This window comes from Prunus avium, chromosome 8 (assembly GCF_965620075.1).
Source record: "Prunus avium chromosome 8, drPruAviu1.hap1.1, whole genome shotgun sequence".
NCBI classification, from domain to species: domain Eukaryota; kingdom Viridiplantae; phylum Streptophyta; class Magnoliopsida; order Rosales; family Rosaceae; genus Prunus; species Prunus avium.
The window spans coordinates 10,013,250-10,037,374 of record NC_142291.1 but is presented as its reverse complement, the minus strand read 5'-3'; the positions used below and the strand labels follow the sequence as shown (position 1 = coordinate 10,037,374).

Below are 24,125 nucleotides of genomic sequence, written 5' to 3'. Positions count from 1 at the left end.
AATTGTCGTGGGCGTTTGCTTTCCGTCATCTTATTCATCTGGATGTCTTTGTTTTATCACGACCCCTCGGCGCAGCGTGACAATCGGGGCACACTATGATTAAATACTCCTAGAAAGCCTAGGATTAACGAAGGAATTAAAATAGGAAAATTACACAGTTACCAAAAACTTCAAAAACTGGATTTCGGGCTAGTAAACGACGTCGGATGCCCGAAAAAGCCCACGACTCATGGCAACGCAATGAGTTTTACTCGCGACGCCGTTGCCTTCGAATCGACGGTTCGTGGGCCCAATTCTGAGTTCGGAGCCCAGATCAGCGGTTTGCCCGATTTGCCGTTGCACGCGCGTCGGTCCAGCTCCTCTCCAATAACTTACGCCATCTGTCCTACATCACCCCGTGGAGCTCGTCTCCAATTAACCGGGAACCGCAAACGAACGAAAGCGAAAAAACAGCAGGACTCGACGCCCACTGCCGAAATTATTGGGGTTGTTCTTAACGTTGTCAGCTTTTTTGTTTTTTTTGTTTTGGTTCAATTATCGTAAGGTAGGCCCCACAGCCGATCGGAACCGGCATTTCGGCAGGCCTGCGCGCGACACATGGTAGGGGTGGCGACGATGCCATTTCATGCGGGAGTGCGTTGGATACCCAACCCATGGTCATATGGCATGGCTCAAACGTGGCTTATATAGTTTTAGGCGTTATAAGCTAACGGATGCGATCATACCAACTCACATGCACCGGATCCCATCAGAACTCCGAAGTTAAGCGAGTTTGGGCGAGAGTAGTACTAGGATGGGTGACCTCCTGGGAAGTCCTCGTGTTGCATCCCTTCTTTTTTTGCCTTGTTGACGTTTCAATTGTCGTGGGCGTTTGCTTTCCGTCATCTTATTCATCTGGATGTCTTTGTTTTATCACGACCCCTCGGCGCAGCGTGACAATCGGGGCACACTATGATTAAATACTCCTAGAAAGCCTAGGATTAACGAAGGAATTAAAATTGGAAAATAACACAGTTACCAAAAACTTCAAAAATTGGATTTCGGGCTAGTAAACGACGTCGGATGCCCGAAAAAGCCCACGACTCCTGGCAACGCAATGAGTTTTACTCGCGACGCCGTTGCCTCCGAATCGACCGTTCGTGGGCCCAATTCTGAGGTCGGAGCCCAGATCAGCGGTTTGCCCGATTTGCCGTTGCACGCGCGTCGGTCCAGCTCCTCTCCAATAACTTACGCCATCTGTCCTACATCACCCCGTGGAGCTCGTCTCCAATTAACCGGGCACCGCAAACGAACGAAAGCGAAAAAACAGCAGGACTCGACGCCCACTGCCGAAATTATTGGGGTTGTTCTTAACGTTGCCAGTTTTTTTGTTTTTTTTGTTTTGGTTCAATTATCGTAAGGTAGGCCCCACAGCCGATCGGAACCGGCAGTTCGGCAGGCCTGCGCGCGACACGTGGTAGGGGTGGCTATGACAAGGCTTGACAGGCCATGCCATTTCATGCGGGGGGCGTTGGATAGCCAACCCATGGTCATATGGCATGGCTCAAACGTGGCTTATATACTTTTAGGCGTTATAAGCTAACGGATGCGATCATACCAACTCACATGCACCGGATCCCATCAGAACTCCGAAGCTAAGCGAGTTTGGGCGAGAGTAGTACTTGGATGGGTGACCTCCTGGGAAGTCCTCGTGTTGCATCCCTTCTTTTTTTGCCTTGTTGACGTTTCAATTGTCGTGGGCGTTTGCTTTCCGTCATCTTATTCATCTGGATGTCTTTGTTTTATCACGACCCCTCGGCGCAGCGTGACAATCGGGGCACACTATGATTAAATACTCCAAGAAAGCCTAGGATTAACGAAGGAATTAAAATAGGAAAATAACACAGTTACCAAAAACTTCAAAAACTGGATTTCGGGCTAGTAAACGACGTCGGATGCCCGAAAAAGCCCACGACTCATGGCAACGCAATGAGTTTTACTCGCGACGCCGTTGCCTTCGAATCGACGGTTCGTGGGCCCAATTCTGAGTTCGGAGCCCAGATCAGCGGTTTGCCCGATTTGCCGTTGCACGCGCGTCGGTCCAGCTCCTCTCCAATAACTTACGCCATCTGTCCTACATCACCCCGTGGAGCTCGTCTCCAATTAACCGGGAACCGCAAACGAACGAAAGCGAAAAAACAGCAGGACTCGACGCCCACTGCCGAAATTATTGGGGTTGTTCTTAATGTTGTCAGTTTTTTTGTTTTTTTTGTTTTGGTTCAATTATCGTAAGGTAGGCCCCACAGCCGATCGGAACCGGCAGTTCGGCAGGCCTGCGCGCGACACGTGGTCGGGGTGGCGACGACAAGGCTTGACAGGCCATGCCATTTCATGCGGGGGGCGTTGGATAGCCAACCCATGGTCATATGGCATGGCTCAAACGTGGCTTATATACTTTTAGGCGTTATAAGCTAACGGATGCGATCATACCAACTCACATGCACCGGATCACATCAGAACTCCGAAGCTAAGCGAGTTTGGGCGAGAGTAGTACTAGGATGGGTGACCTCCTGGGAAGTCCTCGTGTTGCATCCCTTCTTTTTTTGCCTTGTTGACGTTTCAATTGTCGTGGGCGTTTGCTTTCCGTCATCTTATTCATCTGGATGTCTTTGTTTTATCACGACCCCTCGGCGCAGCGTGACAATCGGGGCACACTATGATGAAATACTCCTAGAAAGCCTAGGATTAACGAAGGAATTAAAATAGGAAAATAACACAGTTACCAAAAACTTCAAAAACTGGATTTCGGGCTAGTAAACGACGTCGGATGCCCGAAAAAGCCCACGACTCATGGCAACGTAATGAGTTTTACTCGCGACGCCGTTGCCTTCGAATCGACGGTTCGTGGGCCCAACTCTGAGTTCGGAGCCCAGATCAGCGGTTTGCCCGATTTGCCGTTGCACGCGCGTCGGTCCAGCTCCTCTCCAATAACTTACGCCATCTGTCCTACATCACCCCGTGGAGCTCGTCTCCAATTAACCGGGCACCGCAAACGAACGAAAGCGAAAAAACAGCAGGACTCGACACCCACTGCCGAAATTATTGGGGTTGTCCTTAACGTTGTCAGTTTTTTTGTTTTTTTTGTTTTGGTTCAATTATCGTAAGGTAGGCCCCACAGCCGATCGGAACCGGCAGTTCGGCAGGCCTGCGCGCGACACGTGGTAGGGGTGGCGACGACAAGGCTTGACAGGCCATGCCATTTCATGCGGGGGGCGTTGGATAGCCAACCCATGGTCATATGGCATGGCTCAAACGTGGCTTATATACTTTTAGGCGTTATAAGCTAACGGATGCGATCATACCAACTCACATGCACCGGATCCCATCAGAACTCCGAAGCTAAGCGAGTTTGGGCGAGAGTAGTACTAGGATGGGTGACCTCCTGGGAAGTCCTCGTGTTGCATCCCTTCTTTTTTTGCCTTGTTGACGTTTCAATTGTCGTGGGCGTTTGCTTTCCGTCATCTTATTCATCTGGATGTCTTTGTTTTATCACGACCCCTCGGCGCAGCGTGACAATCGGGGCACACTATGATTAAATACTCCTAGAAAGCCTAGGATTAACGAAGGAATTAAAATAGGAAAATAACACAGTTACCAAAAACTTCAAAAACTGGATTTCGGGCTAGTAAACGACGTCGGATGCCCGAAAAAGCCCACGACTCATGGCAACGTAATGAGTTTTACTCGCGACGCCGTTGCCTTCGAATCGACGGTTCGTGGGCCCAATTCTGAGTTCGGAGCCCAGATCAGCGGTTTGCCCGATTTGCCGTTGCACGCGCGTCGGTCCAGCTCCTCTCCAATAACTTACGCCATCTGTCCTACATCACCCCGTGGAGCTCGTCTCCAATTAACCGGGCACCGCAAACGAACGAAAGCGAAAAAACAGCAGGACTCGACGCCCACTGCCGAAATTATTGGGGTTGTCCTTAACGTTGTCAGTTTTTTTGTTTTTTTTGTTTTGGTTCAATTATCGTAAGGTAGGCCCCACAGCCGATCGGAACCGGCAGTTCGGCAGGCCTGCGCGCGACACGTGGTAGGGGTGGCGACGACAAGGCTTGACAGGCCATGCCATTTCATGCGGGGGGCGTTGGATAGCCAACCCATGGTCATATGGCATGGCTCAAACGTGGCTTATATACTTTTAGGCGTTATAAGCTAACGGATGCGATCATACCAACTCACATGCACCGGATCCCATCAGAACTCCGAAGCTAAGCGAGTTTGGGCGAGAGTAGTACTAGGATGGGTGACCTCCTGGGAAGTCCTCGTGTTGCATCCCTTCTTTTTTTGCCTTGTTGACGTTTCAATTGTCGTGGGCGTTTGCTTTCCGTCATCTTATTCATCTGGATGTCTTTGTTTTATCACGACCCCTCTGCGCAGCGTGACAATCGGGGCACACTATGATTAAATACTCCTAGAAAGCCTAGGATTAACGAAGGAATTAAAATAGGAAAATAACACAGTTACCAAAAACTTCAAAAACTGGATTTCGGGCTAGTAAACGACGTCGGATGCCCGAAAAAGCCCACGACTCATGGCAACGTAATGAGTTTTACTCGCGACGCCGTTGCCTTCGAATCGACGGTTCGTGGGCCCAATTCTGAGTTCGGAGCCCAGACCAGCGGTTTGCCCGATTTGCCGTTGCACGCGCGTCGGTCCAGCTCCTCTCCAATAACTTACGCCATCTGTCCTACATCACCCCGTCGAGCTCGTCTCCAATTAACCGGGCACCGCAAACGAACGAAAGCGAAAAAACAGCAGGACTCGACGCCCACTGCCGAAATTATTGGGGTTGTTCTTAACGTTGTCAGTTTTTTTGTTTTTTTTGTTTTGGTTCAATTATCGTAAGGTAGGCCCCACAGCCGATCGGAACCGGCAGTTCGGCAGGCCTGCGCGCGACACGTGGTAGGGGTGGCGACGACAAGGCTTGACAGGCCATGCCATTTCATGCTGGGGGCGTTGGATAGCCAACCCATGGTCATATGGCATGGCTCAAACGTGGCTTATATACTTTTAGGCGTTATAAGCTAACGGATGCGATCATACCAACTCACATGCACCGGATCCCATCAGAACTCCGAAGCTAAGCGAGTTTGGGCGAGAGTAGTACTAGGATGGGTGACCTCCTGGGAAGTCCTCGTGTTGCATCCCTTCTTTTTTTGCCTTGTTGACGTTTCAATTGTCGTGGGCGTTTGCTTTCCGTCATCTTATTCATCTGGATGTCTTTGTTTTATCACGACCCCTCGGCGCAGCGTGACAATCGGGGCACACTATGATTAAATACTCCTAGAAAGCCTAGGATTAACGAAGGAATTAAAATAGGAAAATAACACAGTTACCAAAAACTTCAAAAACTGGATTTCGGGCTAGTAAACGACGTCGGATGCCCGAAAAAGCCCACGACTCATTGCAATGCAATGAGTTTTACTCGCGACGCCGTTGCCTTCGAATCGACGGTTCGTGGGCCCAATTCTGAGTTCGGAGCCCAGATCAGCGGTTTGCCCGATTTGCCGTTGCACGCGCGTCGGTCCAGCTCCTCTCCAATAACTTACGCCATCTGTCCTACATCACCCCGTCGAGCTCGTCTCCAATTAACCGGGCACCGCAAACGAACGAAAGCGAAAAAACAGCAGGACTCGACGCCCACTGCCGAAATTATTGGGGTTGTTCTTAACGTTGTCAGTTTTGGGGAGAGTAGTACTAGGATGGGTGACCTCCTGGGAAGTCCTCGTGTTGCATCCCTTCTTTTTTTGCCTTGTTGACGTTTCAATTGTCGTGGGCGTTTGCTTTCCGTCATCTTATTCATCTGGATGTCTTTGTTTTATCACGACCCCTTGGCGCAGCGTGACAATCGGGGCACACTATGATTAAATACTCCTAGAAAGCCTAGGATTAACGAAGGAATTAAAATAGGAAAATAACACAGTTACCAAAAACTTCAAAAACTGGATTTCGGGCTAGTAAACGACGTCGGATGCCCGAAAAAGCCCACGACTCATGGCAACGCAATGAGTTTTACTCGCGACGCCGTTGCCTTCGAATCGACGGTTCGTGGGCCCAATTCTGAGGTCGGAGCCCAGATCAGCGGTTTGCCCGATTTGCCGTTGCACGCGCGTCGGTCCAGCTCCTCTCCAATAACTTACGCCATCTGTCCTACATCACCCCGTGGAGCTCGTCTCCAATTAACCGGGCACCGCAAACGAACGAAAGCGAAAAAACAACAGGACTCGACGCCCACTGCCGAAATTATTGGGGTTGTTCTTAACGTTGTCAGTTTTTTTGTGTTTTTTCTTTTGGTTCAATTATCGTAAGGTAGGCCCCACAGCCGATCGGAACCGGCAGTTCGGCGGGCCTGCGCGCGACACATGGTAGGGGTGGCGACGACAAGGCTTGACAGGCCATGCCATTTCATGCGACGGCATCCCATTTCATGCGGGGGGCGTTGGATAGCCAACCCATGGTCATATGGCATGGCTCAAATGTGGCTTATATACTTTTAGGCGTTATAAGCTAACGGATGCGATCATACCAACTCACATGCACCGGATCCCATCAGAACTCCGAATAGGCTTGCATGTTAGCTATCTTGGTTTGAATTAAGAGTATACACCATGCTTTAATTCGAATTGAACTATGAATAGGAAGAGTATGTATGGACATTCGACAACAGGGATTAGATACATACTTGGTTGTTTAAATTGTTCTTCTATGCTTAATGGGTTCCTAATGCTTAATTTTAGGTTAGACAACAAATGATCAAATTAGGGAATTAGGAACACAAGGTTATGACCACACACCATGGCTTAATCATACTTTAGCTAGAATCAATCCATTAATCTAATTGAACTTGGGAACTTATCTGCTTGAGTTAGTTATTTCTTCTTTCCTTGTTTTATTTATTTCCTTTATTTTTCATTTCTGTTTTGTGTAGGGAAAATGAATTGGATCATTCAATCACCAATCCTCGTGGGATCGACCTCGCACTTACATACGCTATACTACCGAACGGCTCGTGCACTTGCGAGTATCACAAGTTGAGGATGCAGCTTAATCCATTTTGGTGCAGCTGAAATCTACACAACAAGTTTTTGGCGCCGTTGCCGGGGATCGGTAACATTGTTTGATTCTATTTGGCTTTCCTACTTTATTATTATTATTATTATTTTCTTAACTGGACAATTTCAAGTTTTAAAGTTAATGACGTTAATGGACAAGTTGTGTTTGTAGTCCAACAGAAAAGGACAATTGCCCAACAAGCAAGAGAACTGGGTTTAAGTCCCAGCTTACACAACCCATTGGTGCTTGTTGCTTTGAAGCATGGAATTGGACTTGTGTTGATTTTTCCTTTTCATTTTTAGTTTTTTTTTATATTTCGTAATCCTTTAATTCCGTTTCAAGTTTTTGTGTGTGTTTGTTTTAGCAATGTAAATAGCTCAATAAAAATGGAGAGAGATGGCAACTTCAAAGATAGGAAGTGTGGAGTAGTGGGAGAAGTCGCGACCTCCAAATGCATCACGCTCGACCTAATCGCTTCAAGGGGGAGCATTTCAATCCTTTCTCTTTACTTGTTATTATTTTAAATTTATGTTTCTTTTTTATAAAAATTTAAAAAATAAAATAAATTTAAAATTTAAAAAAAGGATTTTTCATATGAGCCGACTTATGGTAACCCCAGTGAGCACTTCCGTTAATACAGTGTCTAGGAGTTCTTTAGGCGACACCTTCGGTGTCTAAGAAGTTTGGGTTTTAAGCGGGACCATTGTGACCCCTCCAACCTTCCCGGATCCCCTGGCTGTGTTTTCTGAGGCCCTTAACTGGTCATCCGTGAGTTGCTTGTATATTGTGTGTTTTTAAATTAAGTTTTTTTTATTTTCCTTGTTTTCTTTTCTGTTGAGTCTTTGTTTTTGTTTTGTTATGTTATTTTATTTATTTATTTACGTGGTATGGTTAGTTAGTTTATTTCTGAGTGTTAAAACACATTTTTATTTCAAACGCTGCATTAAAAAAAAAAAATTTAAAAATTAAAAAAAAAAAAAAAAAAAAAACTTCTTCTTCTTCTTCTTCTTCATCTTCATCTTCATCATCATCATGGCTTGCCTCTATTTTCTCGCACTTGTAGAATCTGTAGCAGCTCCACATGGTCCTCATTCTTTCTCTGCAGTGCTTCCACATGCTGATTGGCACAGTAAAGCCGCTTCTGCAAGTCTGCCACCATAGCCTTCAAGGAAGCCACTTCCTCGCTCAGCGCGGCACACTCACGTGTCCTCGCCAGTAATCGCATGCCCAAATTGGTAGCCGAGACTGCATGGAGCACAGATAAAGTGTGGGACTCCTCTACTGCCACCTTGTCCGACCGCTGTGTCACATGCAGATGATCTGCCGGTGTGAGTATACTGCCAATCATGCCACCCAGCAGCACTGCTCTGTTCGGCCTTGCCTCAACAAAGTTCGGTATTGCCTCAGTAAAGTTTGAGGCCGTGCCGTGATGATATGTGGAGTTTGGGAAGACAGGAGTTGGAGGAGCCCTTGTCTGGGCATTCGGTGGTGCAAGTGAGAGCTCAAGGTTGAGATCATCAAGGTGAGTGCATGAGGATGCCATTTTTTTTGTTTCTGGATTTTTTGATGTTTTTCCTTGAGTTGCAGGAAGAAATGCTGGGTATCATCCGCTTGCAGAGGTGTGGTTTAAATAGACATATGCTGATGAGAGAGAGCCAACACCATTTCGGATTTCCCGGGCATGCTCGACCTAATCGCTTCAAGGGGGAGCACCTTTACTTTACTTTTCTTTTTTTTTTTCCTCCGTGTTTTCTGGTGTTTAATGTTTTTGCCCGTTACTTTCATTTTCTAGTGCTTTGTGTTTTTGCCTTTCCCTTTCGGCTATCATCTTTGTCTTATTTTAGTTAGGGAAATGTGTTTTCTTTTCCGTTTGTCGTCTTTGTTTTATTTTAGTTGGGAAGTGTGTTTTCTTTTTCTTTTTCTTTTTCTTTCTGCAACCTTACTCTTTTATTTCCGAAACAAAATAACGAAAATACAAAAACAACAAAATAAAATAAAAACAACAATAATGCAGTAGGAAATCATTTCTTCTCGGTGCTTGGTGTCTCGACCATTGGAGCTTTGAGTTTGGCCCTCTGGCTGTCCTCTTCCGGGGCTTCACGCACAGCTTCTTGGGGCTCACCACTTGAGCTCCCAAAGATCGCAATCTTAGCTTGAGCGTAACTACTCTCACGATCTGCTTGCTTGCGTTTACCCGGTCGGTCTAGGTCCTCCAGCTGTTTTCGCATGTCGCGAGAGTACAACTCTACCATTTTTGATAGGTTTTTATTCTCGTCCCGCAATACTTCTAGCTGGTGTCGATTCACCTCCACTATCCTTGACCTCTCCCTTTTCAAGCTTTTTATAGCAGTCTGACACTCCTCAACCATACTTCGCTCCGCCGCCAACTGACCTTTCAGCACCTCTACCTCATGGGACTTCGCAAGTAGGCGATGACCCAAACTTGCGACCGTTGTTGTACTCTGCACGCTCAGTGCCAGGGCATCGCTCACGACCCGGTTGTCATCCCTTGTCCCCAGAACACGTATATCTTTAGGAGTCACTAAATTTCTAGCCACTCCAATGGCAACATCGTTGTCCAGGAGTATTGAGTCAGTTACTGTCACAGGCCCCCGTGCGGAAGCAAAGTAGGGCATCCATACTAGTGCCGCTGCTTGGCCTCGTGTCTGAGTCGGTGGAGCTAGGTTGAGATCCAACGAAAATGGGTAGTTAGAGGCCATTTGATTTCTCACTCTCTTTTCTTCTTTCTTTCTTTTCTCTTTTGTGTGTTTTTGAGTTTGCGTTTTTTTTTCACCCTTTCTTATAGACTTAGTCTTTGACAAACCCTAGCCATTGTAGCATCTGAGCATTTTCTGAATCTCCAGCATTCCTTGAGTCCCACAACCTTCTCGCCTTCCAACCATACCCAACTCATTTATCACGACGTGTCTTTTCTGAACGAACGCGTTCAGTAAAGTCTTCGCGCCTTTCCATGAGCCCGTAATTTTTGCTTGTGGAGCCTGCGGCGCCTCTTTGCGTCGACACGTGTCTCGCCCTGTCTGTTGGTCCCTTACACTGAACCGAGACATCATGATCCATGTTAAAATCCCGCTCTTTGTGTTGCTAATCACGGTTCGATAGTTTGTTTTTACAAACTAAATAATAATAAAAAGCCGGAATTGAAAACAAATTGTGGGTCGGGTTTCACTTTAGTTTGGGTTTCAAAGTGGGTTAAATTCACCATGGTTTGTGTTTCGAAATTGTGGGCTTTGGGCTTCAAAATTTTTTTGGGTTTCAGAATTGTGTGATTAGGGTTTACTGTTTCATTTTTTTTTGTTTGTTTGTTTGTGTTGTAATTTTTATTTTATAATTATTTTGTTTTTGTTTTCTTTTGTGATTTTGTGATATTTTTTTATTTGCTTTAATACCTTTCATTTGTTGTTATGACATTGTTTGTGGCTAATTTTTAAACATTGAGGACAATGCTCATTTCTAGGTTTGGGGGTATTGGAGTTTAGCAAGTAAACTTGGTTTTTCTTAAAATTTTTTAAAAAAAAAAATTTAAATTTCTTTCTTGTTTTGAATCTTGTTTAGTCACTTTCCGAACACATTTGATGAGATTGTGATAAATGTTTGCATGACTTAAATGAAAATTGAATTTTATTTATTATTTATTTTGTTTTCCTTGTAAATTTTTATTGTAAAAAAAAATTAATTAATTAATTAATTTGGCATCGTTCTAGCATGACATGTTCGAAACCTTCTTTGCACTTGCCATTTGTTTCATAATTTTCCAATTAAAGGATTTGCATGATCTAAAGAATTGTATCAAGCATAAATTAGACTTATATAACCATATAATGTGAGCTTTTGAGCCTTGTGCTTCATTTCATGAATGTTATACACATACTCTTATTTTCTTGTCATCAAAGTTGTTGTTTGATCTCATTATTCATTGATTTGGTTGATCACTTAAAAGTCATTCATTCTTATGCAATTTGATTTCATGACATTTAAGAAGTGATATTAAGGCCCTCTTTGGATCGTTTGTGCCTCTCAAGCTAACCTTATGCATGCTTAAGCATGATTTTCCATTGTTAACCATTTTGAGCCTACATGTAAACCTTTTCTTTCATTTTACCAATTATATTTCCTCGCCTTAGCCCGAAAAACAAATATTTACCTTTCTAAGGAACTCATGAGCTCTAATTCGGATGTGTTTTTCATGCTAAGTTTGGGAAGGGATATTACATAGAAGAAAAAAAGAAAAAAAAAGAAAATCACACAATTGGTGAAAGAAAAGAAAAGAAAAAAGTTATGATTAAATGGTAGTTGAATGAAATTTTGTTTTTGGGTTTCATTGGTGTTTGGAAAGGAGTTTAAATCATTGTAAATGAAGGTATAAGGAGTTTTGATCGTGTAAAAGAAAAAATCTAATCGTGATGATTCGAAGTCTTGTAAACAATTGTTTTATGCTCTTATATTTTGAGTTTCTTGGACTTTGTTTTATCCATACCCTTCATTTCTTACTCACCTTACACCCTTGGCCCCATTACAACCTATGCTAAAGACCTAAATTGATCTTAAATGTCATGTGGTTGAATTGCATTTATTTTTCTACTTTTAAGTGTTTGGCATCCTTCTTGAGATCATATTAATGCAAGTTCTTCATCTTTCTATTGCGAGTTAAGTCCCTTATGGTTTAACTCTAATCTCATGTTTATAACTGAGTGTTGCATTGTAGCCCTCTTCCGAGTGATTCATTTGTGACAGGACAACTTCGGTGAGATTTGAAGTTGCATTTGTGCTTGGATGAAGAGCTTAAAGACAAACTCAATTTTGGCTACAGTCCCCTGCCAGCCCAGTTTCGTAGGTCATATTGCAAGCTTTGTTTCAGCAACCTACATAGCTCGGATGAGGCCACATTCTTCATGAAAGTTGTTCCAATGGGTGTGTAATATAACATATCCAAAATTCAGCCCTATTGGATAAATATGGAGTCTGTTACCTAGCAAACACAGAGCCATGCTCAGGATGGATTTTATCAGCGCGCAAAATGAGTTAGCAATTTGTTTTGGCCTTAACTTCCTCCTCCGACCTTGGATTGGCCCAAATGATATATGGCTGGAAAGAAGACATTCTGAACTTCAAGTTTGAGTGCTTAAAGTCTTAATTTTCTTAAGGGAAGCCCAATTCGTAAGCCCTTGAAGTTGCTGGTCATGCTGACCTCAGGATGAGCTATTATTTCTGGTTGGAAGCTTGGTCATGGTGACATGAAGATGAGCTAGGGCTGCTGGTGGGATTTATTAGTGAAGTGCATCAACCATTTCAGATTTTATAATGGAAGTGTTGTATGCATTAGTGAAGTGCATCAACCATTTCAGATTTTATAAAACAAAGTGTTGTATGCATTAGCCATACTTAATTCAGATTTTCAGCTTCCTTAGGCCTATATATAGTGAGGTTTCCCAAGCTTGTAAACACACCCCAAGGGAGGGGAGCTCTCAAACACTTCTCTAGAGCTCCCTTCCCTTCTCTCCCTCAAATTCTCTTAGTTTTGCTTTCTAGTTCTCAATTCTAGCTTTCTTTAATGTTTTCTTAGTTGTAATTTATTTTTCTTGTAATGTACATTCTTTCTTAAGTATTCAAGTTTAATTAGTTTCCAAGTTTCAATTATGGTTTTTGTTCTTATTCATTATGCTTATAAGTTAATATGCTAGTTTGAATGATTGATCACCATTTAGGCTTGCATGTTAGCTATCTTGGTTTGAATTAAGAGTATACACCATGCTTTAATTCGAATTGAACTATGAATAGGAAGAGTATGTATGGACATTCGACAACAGGGATTAGATACATACTTGGTTGTTTAAATTGTTCTTCTATGCTTAATGGGTTCCTAATGCTTAATTTTAGGTTAGACAACAAATGATCAAATTAGGGAATTAGGAACACAAGGTTATGACCACACACCATGGCTTAATCATACTTTAGCTAGAATCAATCCATTAATCTAATTGAACTTGGGAACTTATCTGCTTGAGTTAGTTATTTCTTCTTTCCTTGTTTTATTTATTTCCTTTATTTTTCATTTCTGTTTTGTGTAGGGAAAATGAATTGAATCATTCAATCACCAATCCTCGTGGGATCGACCTCGCACTTACATACGCTATACTACCGAACGGCTCGTGCACTTGCGAGTATCACAAGTTGAGGATGCAGCTTAATCCATTTTGGTGCAGCTGAAATCTACACAACAGCAACGCAATGAGTTTTACTCGCGACGCCGTTGCCTTCGAATCGACGGTTCGTGGGCCCAATTCTGAGGTCGGAGCCCAGATCAGCGGTTTGCCCGATTTGCCGTTGCACGCGCGTCGGTCCAGCTCCTCTCCAATAACTTACGCCATCTGTCCTACATCACCCCGTGGAGCTCGTCTCCAATTAACCGGGCACCGCAAACGAACGAAAGCGAAAAAACAGCAGGACTCGACGCCCACTGCCGAAATTATTGGGGTTGTTCTTAACGTTGTCAGTTTTTTTGTTTTTTTTGTTTTGGTTCAATTATCGTAAGGTAGGCCCCACAGCCGATCGGAACCGGCAGTTCGGCAGGCCTGCGCGCGACACGTGGTAGGGGTGGCGACGACAAGGCTTGACAGGCCATGCCATTTCATGCGGGGGGCGTTGGATAGCCAACCCATGGTCATATGGCATGGCTCAAACGTGGTTTATATACTTTTAGGCGTTATAAGCTAACGGATGCGATCATACCAACTCACATGCACCGGATCCCATCAGAACTCCGAAGTTAAGCGAGTTTGGGCGAGAGTAGTACTAGGATGGGTGACCTCTCGGGAAGTCCTCGTGTTGCATCCCTTCTTTTTTTGCCTTGTTGACGTTTCAATTGTCGTGGGCGTTTGCTTTCCGTCATCTTATTCATCTGGATGTCTTTTTTTATCACGACCCCTTGGCGCAGCGTGACAATCGGGGCACACTATGATTAAATACTCCTAGAAAGCCTAGGATTAACGAAGGAATTAAAATAGGAAAATAACACAGTTACCAAAAACTTCAAAAACTGGATTTCGGGCTAGTAAACGACGTCGGATGCCCGAAAAAGCCCACGACTCATGGCAACGCAATGAGTTTTACTCGCGACGCCGTTGCCTTCGAATCGACGGTTCGTGGGCAGAATTCTGAGGTCGGAGCCCAGATCAGCGGTTTGCCCGATTTTCCGTTGCACGCGCGTCGGTCCAGCTCCTCTCCAATAACTTACGCCATCTGTCCTACATCACCCCGTGGAGCTCGTCTCCAATTAACCGGGCACCGCAAACGAACGAAAGCGAAAAAACAGCAGGACTCGACGCCCACTGCCGAAATTATTGGGGTTGTTCTTAACGTTGTCAGTTTTTTTGTTTTTTTTGTTTTGGTTCAATTATCGTAAGGTAGGCCCCACAGCCGATCGGAACCGGCAGTTCGGCAGGCCTGCGCGCGACACGTGGTAGGGGTGGCGACAACAAGGCTTGACAGGCCATGCCATTTCATGCGGGGGGCGTTGGATAGCCAACCCATGGTCATATGGCATGGCTCAAACGTGGCTTATATACTTTTAGGCGTTATAAGCTAACGGATGCGATCATACCAACTCACATGCACCGGATCCCATCAGAACTCCGAAGTTAAGCGAGTTTGGGCGAGAGTAGTACTAGGATGGGTGACCTCCCGGGAAGTCCTCTTGTTGCATCCCTTCTTTTTTTGCCTTGTTGACGTTTCAATTGTGGTGGGCGTTTGCTTTCCGTCATCTTATTCATCTGGATGTCTTTGTTTTATCACGACCCCTTGGCGCAGCGTGACAATCGGGGCACACTATGATTAAATACTCCTAGAAAGCCTAGGATTAACGAAGGAATTAAAATAGGAAAATAACACAGTTACCAAAAACTTCAAAAACTGGATTTCGGGCTAGTAAACGACGTCGGATGCCCGAAAAAGCCCACGACTCATGGCAACGCAATGAGTTTTACTCGCGACGCCGTTGCCTTCGAATCGACGGTTCGTGGGCAGAATTCTGAGGTCGGAGCCCAGATCAGCGGTTTGCCCGATTTTCCGTTGCACGCGCGTCGGTCCAGCTCCTCTCCAATAACTTACGCCATCTGTCCTACATCACCCCGTGGAGCTCGTCTCCAATTAACCGGGCACCGCAAACGAACGAAAGCGAAAAAACAGCAGGACTCGACGCCCACTGCCGAAATTATTGGGGTTGTTCTTAACGTTGTCAGTTTTTTTGTTTTTTTTGTTTTGGTTCAATTATCGTAAGGTAGGCCCCACAGCCGATCGGAACCGGCAGTTCGGCAGGCCTGCGCGCGACACGTGGTAGGGGTGGCGACAACAAGGCTTGACAGGCCATGCCATTTCATGCGGGGGGCGTTGGATAGCCAACCCATGGTCATATGGCATGGCTCAAACGTGGCTTATATACTTTTAGGCGTTATAAGCTAACGGATGCGATCATACCAACTCACATGCACCGGATCCCATCAGAACTCCGAAGTTAAGCGAGTTTGGGCGAGAGTAGTACTAGGATGGGTGACCTCCCGGGAAGTCCTCTTGTTGCATCCCTTCTTTTTTTGCCTTGTTGACGTTTCAATTGTGGTGGGCGTTTGCTTTCCGTCATCTTATTCATCTGGATGTCTTTGTTTTATCACGACCCCTTGGCGCAGCGTGACAATCGGGGCACACTATGATTAAATACTCCTAGAAAGCCTAGGATTAACGAAGGAATTAAAATAGGAAAATAACACAGTTACCAAAAACTTCAAAAACTGGATTTCGGGCTAGTAAACGACGTCGGATGCCCGAAAAAGCCCACGACTCATGGCAACGCAATGAGTTTTGCTCGCGACGCCGTTGCCTTCGAATCGACGGTTCGTGGGCCCAATTCTGAGGTCGGAGCCCAGATCAGCGGTTTGCCCGATTTGCCGTTGCACGCGCGTCGGTCCAGCTCCTCTCCAATAACTTACGCCATCTGTCCTACATCACCCCGTGGAGCTCGTCTCCAATTAACCGGGCACCGCAAACGAACGAAAGCGAAAAAACAGCAGGACTCGACGCCCACTGCCGAAATTATTGGGGTTGTTCTTAACGTTGTCAGTTTTTTTGTTTTTTTTGTTTTGGTTCAATTATCGTAAGGTAGGCCCCACAGCCGATCGGAACCGGCAGTTCGGCAGGCCTGCGCGCGACACGTGGTAGGGGTGGCGACGACAAGGCTTGACAGGCCATGCCATTTCATGCGGGGGGCGTTGGATAGCCAACCCATGGTCATATGGCATGGCTCAAACGTGGCTTATATACTTTTAGGCGTTATAAGCTAACGGATGCGATCATACCAACTCACATGCACCGGATCCCATCAGAACTCCGAAGTTAAGCGAGTTTGGGCGAGAGTAGTACTAGGATGGGTGACCTCCCGGGAAGTCCTCGTGTTGCATCCCTTCTTTTTTTGCCTTGTTGACGTTTCAATTGTCGTGGGCGTTTGCTTTCCGTCATCTTATTCATCTGGATGTCTTTGTTTTATCACGACCCCTTGGCGCAGCGTGACAATCGGGGCACACTATGATTAAATACTCCTAGAAAGCCTAGGATTAACGAAGGAATTAAAATAGGAAAATAACACAGTTACCAAAAACTTCAAAAACTGGATTTCGGGCTAGTAAACGACGTCGGATGCCCGAAAAAGCCCACGACTCATGGCAACGCAATGAGTTTTGCTCGCGACGCCGTTGCCTTCGAATCGACGGTTCGTGGGCCCAATTCTGAGGTCGGAGCCCAGATCAGCGGTTTGCCCGATTTGCCGTTGCACGCGCGTCGGTCCAGCTCCTCTCCAATAACTTACGCCATCTGTCCTACATCACCCCGTGGAGCTCGTCTCCAATTAACCGGGCACCGCAAACGAACGAAAGCGAAAAAACAGCAGGACTCGACGCCCACTGCCGAAATTATTGGGGTTGTTCTTAACGTTGTCAGTTTTTTTGTTTTTTTTGTTTTGGTTCAATTATCGTAAGGTAGGCCCCACAGCCGATCGGAACCGGCAGTTCGGCAGGCCTGCGCGCGACACGTGGTAGGGGTGGCGACAACAAGGCTTGACAGGCCATGCCATTTCATGCGGGGGGCGTTGGATAGCCAACCCATGGTCATATGGCATGGCTCAAACGTGGCTTATATACTTTTAGGCGTTATAAGCTAACGGATGCGATCATACCAACTCACATGCACCGGATCCCATCAGAACTCCGAAGTTAAGCGAGTTTGGGCGAGAGTAGTACTAGGATGGGTGACCTCCCGGGAAGTCCTCTTGTTGCATCCCTTCTTTTTTTGCCTTGTTGACGTTTCAATTGTGGTGGGCGTTTGCTTTCCGTCATCTTATTCATCTGGATGTCTTTGTTTTATCACGACCCCTTGGCGCAGCGTGACAATCGGGGCACACTATGATTAAATACTCCTAGAAAGCCTAGGATTAACGAAGGAATTAAAATAGGAAAATAACACAGTTACCAAAAACTTCAAAAACTGGATTTCGGGCTAGTAAACGACGTCGGATGCCCGAAAAAGCCCACGACTCATGGCAACGCAATGAGTTTTGCTCGCGACGCCGTTGCCTTCGAATCGACGGTTCGTGGGCCCAATTCTGAGGTCGGAGCCCAGATCAGCGGTTTGCCCGATTTGCCGTTGCACGCGCGTCGGTCCAGCTCCTCTCCAATAACTTACGCCATCTGTCCTACATCACCCCGTGGAGCTCGTCTCCAATTAACCGGGCACCGCAAACGAACGAAAGCGAAAAAACAGCAGGACTCGACGCCCACTGCCGAAATTATTGGGGTTGTTCTTAACGTTGTCAGTTTTTTTGTTTTTTTTGTTTTGGTTCAATTATCGTAAGGTAGGCCCCACAGCCGATCGGAACCGGCAGTTCGGCAGGCCTGCGCGCGACACGTGGTAGGGGTGGCGACGACAAGGCTTGACAGGCCATGCCATTTCATGCGGGGGGCGTTGGATAGCCAACCCATGGTCATATGGCATGGCTCAAACGTGGCTTATATACTTTTAGGCGTTATAAGCTAACGGATGCGATCATACCAACTCACATGCACCGGATCCCATCAGAACTCCGAAGTTAAGCGAGTTTGGGCGAGAGTAGTACTAGGATGGGTGACCTCCCGGGAAGTCCTCGTGTTGCATCCCTTCTTTTTTTGCCTTGTTGACGTTTCAATTGTCGTGGGCGTTTGCTTTCCGTCATCTTATTCATCTGGATGTCTTTGTTTTATCACGACCCCTTGGCGCAGCGTGACAATCGGGGCACACTATGATTAAATACTCCTAGAAAGCCTAGGATTAACGAAGGAATTAAAATAGGAAAATAACACAGTTACCAAAAACTTCAAAAACTGGATTTCGGGCTAGTAAACGACGTCGGATGCCCGAAAAAGCCCACGACTCATGGCAACGCAATGAGTTTTGCTCGCGACGCCGTTGCCTTCGAATCGACGGTTCGTGGGCCCAATTCTGAGGTCGGAGCCCAGATCAGCGGTTTGCCCGATTTGCCGTTGCACGCGCGTCGGTCCAGCTCCTCTCCAATAACTTACGCCATCTGTCCTACATCACCCCGTGGAGCTCGTCTCCAATTAACCGGGCACCGCAAACGAACGAAAGCGAAAAAACAGCAGGACTCGACGCCCACTGCCGAAATTATTGGGGTTGTTCTTAACGTTGTCAGTTTTTTTGTTTTTTTTGTTTTGGTTCAATTATCGTAAGGTAGGCCCCACAGCCGATCGGAACCGGCAGTTCGGCAGGCCTGCGCGCGACACGTGGTAGGGGTGGCGACGACAAGGCTTGACAGGCCATGCCATTTCATGCGGGGGGCGTTGGATAGCCAACCCATGGTCATATGGCATGGCTCAAACGTGGCTTATATACTTTTAGGCGTTATAAGCTAACGGATGCGATCATACCAACTCACATGCACCGGATCCCATCAGAACTCCGAAGTTAAGCGAGTTTGGGCGAGAGTAGTACTAGGATGGGTGACCTCCTGGGAAGTCCTCGTGTTGCATCCCTTCTTTTTTTGCCTTGTTGACGTTTCAATTGTCGTGGGCGTTTGCTTTCCGTCATCTTATTCATCTGGATGTCTTTGTTTTATCACGACGCCTTGGCGCAGCGTGACAATCGGGGCACACTATGATTAAATACTCCTAGAAAGCCTAGGATTAACGAAGGAATTAAAATAGGAAAATAACACAGTTACCAAAAACTTCAAAAACTGGATTTCGGGCTAGTAAACGACGTCGGATGCCCGAAAAAGCCCACGACTCATGGCAACGCAATGAGTTTTGCTCGCGACGCCGTTGCCTTCGAATCGACGGTTCGTGGGCCCAATTCTGAGGTCGGAGCCCAGATCAGCGGTTTGCCCGATTTGCCGTTGCACGCGCGTCGGTCCAGCTCCTCTCCAATAACTTACGCCATCTGTCCTACATCACCCCGTGGAGCTCGTCTCCAATTAACCGGGCACCGCAAACGAACGAAAGCGAAAAAACAGCAGGACTCGACGCCCACTGCCGAAATTATTGGGGTTGTTCTTAACGTTGTCAGTTTTTTTGTTTTTTTTGTTTTGGTTCAATTATCGTAAGGTAGGCCCCACAGCCGATCGGAACCGGCAGTTCGGCAGGCCTGCGCGCGACACGTGGTAGGGGTGGCGACGACAAGGCTTGACAGGCCATGCTATTTCATGCGGGGGGCGTTGGATAGCCAACCCATGGTCATATGGCATGGCTCAAACGTGGCTTATATACTTTTAGGCGTTATAAGCTAACGGATGCGATCATACCAACTCACATGCACCGGATCCCATCAGAACTCCGAAGTTAAGCGAGTTTGGGCGAGCGTAGTACTAGGATGGGTGACCTCCTGGGAAGTCCTCGTGTTGCATCCCTTCTTTTTTTGCCTTGTTGACGTTTCAATTGTCGTGGGCGTTTGCTTTCCGTCATCTTATTCATCTGGATGTCTTTGTTTTATCACGACCCCTTGGCGCAGCGTGACAATCGGGGCACACTATGATTAAATACTCCTAGAAAGCCTAGGATTAACGAAGGAATTAAAATAGGAAAATAACACAGTTACCAAAAACTTCAAAAACTGGATTTCGGGCTAGTAAACGACGTCGGATGCCCGAAAAAGCCCACGACTCATGGCAACGCAATGAGTTTTGCTCGCGACGCCGTTGCCTTCGAATCGACGGTTCGTGGGCCCAATTCTGAGGTCGGAGCCCAGATCAGCGGTTTGCCCGATTTGCCGTTGCACGCGCGTCGGTCCAGCTCCTCTCCAATAACTTACGCCATCTGTCCTACATCACCCCGTGGAGCTCGTCTCCAATTAACCGGGCACCGCAAACGAACGAAAGCGAAAAAACAGCAGGACTCGACGCCCACTGCCGAAATTATTGGGGTTGTTCTTAACGTTGTCAGTTTTTTTGTTTTTTTTGTTTTGGTTCAATTATCGTAAGGTAGGCCCCACAGCCGATCGGAACCGGCAGTTCGGCAGGCCTGCGCGCGACACGTGGTAGGGGTGGCGACGACAAGGCTTGACAGGCCATGCCATTTCATGCGGGGGGCGTTGGATAGCCAACCCATGGTCATATGGCATGGCTCAAACGTGGCTTATATACTTTTAGGCGTTATAAGCTAACGGATGCGATCATACCAACTCACATGCACCGGATCCCATCAGAACTCCGAAGTTAAGCGAGTTTGGGCGAGAGTAGTACTAGGATGGGTGACCTCCCGGGAAGTCCTCGTGTTGCATCCCTTCTTTTTTTGCCTTGTTGACGTTTCAATTGTCGTGGGCGTTTGCTTTCCGTCATCTTATTCATCTGGATGTCTTTGTTTTATCACGACCCCTTGGCGCAGCGTGACAATCGGGGCACACTATGATTAAATACTCCTAGAAAGCCTAGGATTAACGAAGGAATTAAAATAGGAAAATAACACAGTTACCAAAAACTTCAAAAACTGGATTTCGGGCTAGTAAACGACGTCGGATGCCCGAAAAAGCCCACGACTCATGGCAACGCAATGAGTTTTGCTCGCGACGCCGTTGCCTTCGAATCGACGGTTCGTGGGCCCAATTCTGAGGTCGGAGCCCAGATCAGCGGTTTGCCCGATTTGCCGTTGCACGCGCGTCGGTCCAGCTCCTCTCCAATAACTTACGCCATCTGTCCTACATCACCCCGTGGAGCTCGTCTCCAATTAACCGGGCACCGCAAACGAACGAAAGCGAAAAAACAGCAGGACTCGACGCCCACTGCCGAAATTATTGGGGTTATTCTTAACGTTGTCAGTTTTTTTGTTTTTTTTGTTTTGGTTCAATTATCGTAAGGTAGGCCCCACAGCCGATCGGAACCGGCAGTTCGGCAGGCCTGCGCGCGACACGTGGTAGGGGTGGCGACGACAAGGCTTGACAGGCCATGCCATTTCATGCGGGGGGCGTTGGATAGCCAACCCATGGTCATATGGCATGGCTCAAACGTGGCTTATATACTTTTAGGCGTTATAAGCTAACGGATGAGATCATACCAACTCACATGCACCGGATCCCATCAGAACTCCGAAGTTAAGCGAGTTTGGGCGAGAGTAGTACTAGGATGGGTGACCTCCCGGGAAGTCCTCGTGTTGCATCCCTTCTTTTTTTGCCTTGTTGACGTTTCAATTGTCGTGGGCGTTTGCTTTCCGTCATCTTATTCATCTGGATGTCTTTGTTTTATCACGACCCCTTGGCGCAGCGTGACAATCGGGGCACACTATGATTAAATACTCCTACAAAGCCTAGGATTGACGAAGGAATTAAAATAGGAAAATAACACAGTTACCAAAAACTTCAAAAACTGGATTTCGGGCTAGTAAACGACGTCGGATGCCCGAAAAAGCCCACGACTCATGGCAACGCAATGAGTTTTACTCGCGACGCCGTTGCCTTCGAATCGACGGTTCGTGGGCCCAATTCTGAGGTCGGAGCCCAGATCAGCGGTTTGCCCGATTTGCCGTTGCACGCGCGTCGGTCCAGCTCCTCTCCAATAACTTACGCCATCTGTCCTACATCACCCCGTGGAGCTCGTCTCCAATTAACCGGGCACCGCAAACGAAAGAAAGCGAAAAAACAACAGGACTCGACGCCCACTGCCGAAATTATTGGGGTTGTTCTTAACGTTGTCAGTTTTTTTGTTTTTTTTGTTTTGGTTCAATTATCGTAAGGTAGGCCCCACAGCCGATCGGAACCGGCAGTTCGGCAGGCCTGCGCGCGACACATGGTAGGGGTGGCGACGACAAGGCTTGACAGGCCATGCCATTTCATGCGGGGGGCGTTGGATAGCCAACCCATGGTCATATGGCATGGCTCAAACGTGGCTTATATACTTTTAGGCGTTATAAGCTAACGGATGCGATCACACCAACTCACATGCACCGGATACCATCAGAACTCCGAAGTTAAGCGAGTTTGGGCGAGAGTAGTACTAGGATGGGTGACCTCCTAGGAAGTCCTCGTGTTGCATCCCTTCTTTTTTTGCCTTGTTGACGTTTCAATTGTCATGGGTTTGCTTTCCGTCATCTTATTCATCTGGATGTCTTTGTTTTATCACGACCCCTTGGCGCAGCGTGACAATCGGGGCACACTATGATTAAATACTCCTAGAAAGCCTAGGATTAACGAAGGAATTAAAATAGGAAAATAACACAGTTACCAAAAACTTCAAAAACTGGATTTCGGGCTAGTAAACGACGTCGGATGCCCGAAAAAGCCCACGACTCATGGGAACACAATGAGTTTTACTCACGACGCCGTTGCCTTCGAATCGATGGTTCGTGGGCCCAATTCTGAGGTCGGAGCCCAGATCAGCGGTTTGCCCGATTTGCCGTTGCACGCGCGTCGGTCCAGCTCCTCTCCAATAACTTACGCCATCTGTCCTACATCACCCCGTGGAGCTCGTCTCCAATTAACCGGGCACCGCAAACGAACGAAAGCGAAAAAACAACAGGACTCGACGCCTACTGCCGAAATTATTGGGGTTGTTCTTAACGTTGTCAGTTTTTTTGTTTTTTTTATTTTGGTTCAATTATCGTAAGGTAGGCCCCACAGCCGATCGGAACCGGCAGTTCGGCAGGCCTGCGCGCGACACATGGTAGGGGTGGCGACGACAAGGCTTGACAGGCCATGCCATTTCATGCGGGGGGCGTTGGATAGCCAACCCATGGTCATATGGCATGGCTCAAACGTGGCTTATATACTTTTAGGCGTTATAAGCTAACGGATGCGATCATACCAACTCACATGCACCGGATCCCATCAGAACTCCGAAGTTAAGTGAGTTTGGGCGAGCGTACTAGGATGGGTGACCTCCTGGGAAGTCCTCGTGTTGCATCCCTTCTTTTTTTGCCTTGTTGACGTTTCAATTGTCGTGGGTTTGCTTTCCGTCATCTTGTTCATCTGGATGTCTTTTTTTTATCACGACCCCTTGGCGCAGCGTGACAATCGGGGCACACTATGATTAAATACTCCTAGAAAGCCTAGGATTGACGAAGGAATTAAAATAGGAAAATAACACAGTTACCAAAAACTTCAAAAACTGGATTTCGGGCTAGTAAACGACGTCGGATGCCCGAAAAAGCCCACGACTCATGGCAACGCGATGAGTTTTACTCGCGACGCCGTTGCCTTCGAATCGACGGTTCGTGGGCCCAATTCTGAGGTCGGAGCCCAGATCAGCGGTTTGCCCGATTTGCCGTTGCACGCGCGTCGGTCCAGCTCCTCTCCAATAACTTACGCAATCTGTCCTACATCACCCCGTGGAGCTCGTCTCCAATTAACCGGGCACCGCAAACGAACGAAAGCGAAAAAACAACAGGACTCGACGCCCACTGCCGAAATTATTGGGGTTGTTCTTAACGTTGTCAGTTTTTTTGTTTTTTTTTGTTTTGGTTCAATTATCGTAAGGTAGGCCCCACAGCCGATCGGAA

At 46.7% G+C, this 24,125-nt stretch overlaps 17 non-coding genes and 1 pseudogene across 17 annotated transcripts; all 18 read left to right on the top strand.

The window, feature by feature from the left end:
* Positions 1-711: 711 nt before the first annotated feature.
* On the top strand, positions 712-830 carry LOC148291607 (5S ribosomal RNA). Its single transcript, XR_015827318.1, has one exon. It is a non-coding gene; the product is annotated as a 5S ribosomal RNA (ribosomal RNA).
* Positions 831-1,583: 753 nt separating this feature from the next.
* LOC148291606 (5S ribosomal RNA) lies at positions 1,584-1,702 on the top strand. The gene has a single exon (XR_015827621.1). It is a non-coding gene; the product is annotated as a 5S ribosomal RNA (ribosomal RNA).
* Positions 1,703-2,455: 753 nt separating this feature from the next.
* LOC148291605 (5S ribosomal RNA) lies at positions 2,456-2,574 on the top strand. The gene has a single exon (XR_015826812.1). It is a non-coding gene; the product is annotated as a 5S ribosomal RNA (ribosomal RNA).
* A 753-nt stretch (positions 2,575-3,327) lies between these two features.
* LOC148291604 (5S ribosomal RNA) lies at positions 3,328-3,446 on the top strand. Its single transcript, XR_015827573.1, has one exon. It is a non-coding gene; the product is annotated as a 5S ribosomal RNA (ribosomal RNA).
* A 753-nt stretch (positions 3,447-4,199) lies between these two features.
* LOC148291603 (5S ribosomal RNA) lies at positions 4,200-4,318 on the top strand. Its single transcript, XR_015827572.1, has one exon. It is a non-coding gene; the product is annotated as a 5S ribosomal RNA (ribosomal RNA).
* A 753-nt stretch (positions 4,319-5,071) lies between these two features.
* LOC148291602 (5S ribosomal RNA) lies at positions 5,072-5,190 on the top strand. Its single transcript, XR_015827571.1, has one exon. It is a non-coding gene; the product is annotated as a 5S ribosomal RNA (ribosomal RNA).
* An 8,638-nt stretch (positions 5,191-13,828) lies between these two features.
* LOC148291601 (5S ribosomal RNA) lies at positions 13,829-13,947 on the top strand. Its single transcript, XR_015826693.1, has one exon. It is a non-coding gene; the product is annotated as a 5S ribosomal RNA (ribosomal RNA).
* Positions 13,948-14,699: 752 nt separating this feature from the next.
* LOC148291600 (5S ribosomal RNA) lies at positions 14,700-14,818 on the top strand. Its single transcript, XR_015827020.1, has one exon. It is a non-coding gene; the product is annotated as a 5S ribosomal RNA (ribosomal RNA).
* A 753-nt stretch (positions 14,819-15,571) lies between these two features.
* LOC148291599 (5S ribosomal RNA) lies at positions 15,572-15,690 on the top strand. Its single transcript, XR_015827019.1, has one exon. It is a non-coding gene; the product is annotated as a 5S ribosomal RNA (ribosomal RNA).
* Positions 15,691-16,443: 753 nt separating this feature from the next.
* LOC148291598 (5S ribosomal RNA) lies at positions 16,444-16,562 on the top strand. The gene has a single exon (XR_015826664.1). It is a non-coding gene; the product is annotated as a 5S ribosomal RNA (ribosomal RNA).
* A 753-nt stretch (positions 16,563-17,315) lies between these two features.
* On the top strand, positions 17,316-17,434 carry LOC148291597 (5S ribosomal RNA). Its single transcript, XR_015827018.1, has one exon. It is a non-coding gene; the product is annotated as a 5S ribosomal RNA (ribosomal RNA).
* A 753-nt stretch (positions 17,435-18,187) lies between these two features.
* On the top strand, positions 18,188-18,306 carry LOC148291596 (5S ribosomal RNA). The gene has a single exon (XR_015826663.1). It is a non-coding gene; the product is annotated as a 5S ribosomal RNA (ribosomal RNA).
* Positions 18,307-19,059: 753 nt separating this feature from the next.
* Positions 19,060-19,178, top strand: LOC148291595 (5S ribosomal RNA). The gene has a single exon (XR_015827317.1). It is a non-coding gene; the product is annotated as a 5S ribosomal RNA (ribosomal RNA).
* A 753-nt stretch (positions 19,179-19,931) lies between these two features.
* On the top strand, positions 19,932-20,050 carry LOC148291594 (5S ribosomal RNA). Its single transcript, XR_015826723.1, has one exon. It is a non-coding gene; the product is annotated as a 5S ribosomal RNA (ribosomal RNA).
* A 753-nt stretch (positions 20,051-20,803) lies between these two features.
* LOC148291593 (5S ribosomal RNA) lies at positions 20,804-20,922 on the top strand. Its single transcript, XR_015826662.1, has one exon. It is a non-coding gene; the product is annotated as a 5S ribosomal RNA (ribosomal RNA).
* A 753-nt stretch (positions 20,923-21,675) lies between these two features.
* On the top strand, positions 21,676-21,794 carry LOC148291592 (5S ribosomal RNA). The gene has a single exon (XR_015827064.1). It is a non-coding gene; the product is annotated as a 5S ribosomal RNA (ribosomal RNA).
* Positions 21,795-22,547: 753 nt separating this feature from the next.
* LOC148291591 (5S ribosomal RNA) lies at positions 22,548-22,666 on the top strand (annotated as a pseudogene).
* A 751-nt stretch (positions 22,667-23,417) lies between these two features.
* On the top strand, positions 23,418-23,533 carry LOC148291590 (5S ribosomal RNA). Its single transcript, XR_015827036.1, has one exon. It is a non-coding gene; the product is annotated as a 5S ribosomal RNA (ribosomal RNA).
* Positions 23,534-24,125: the final 592 nt, after the last annotated feature.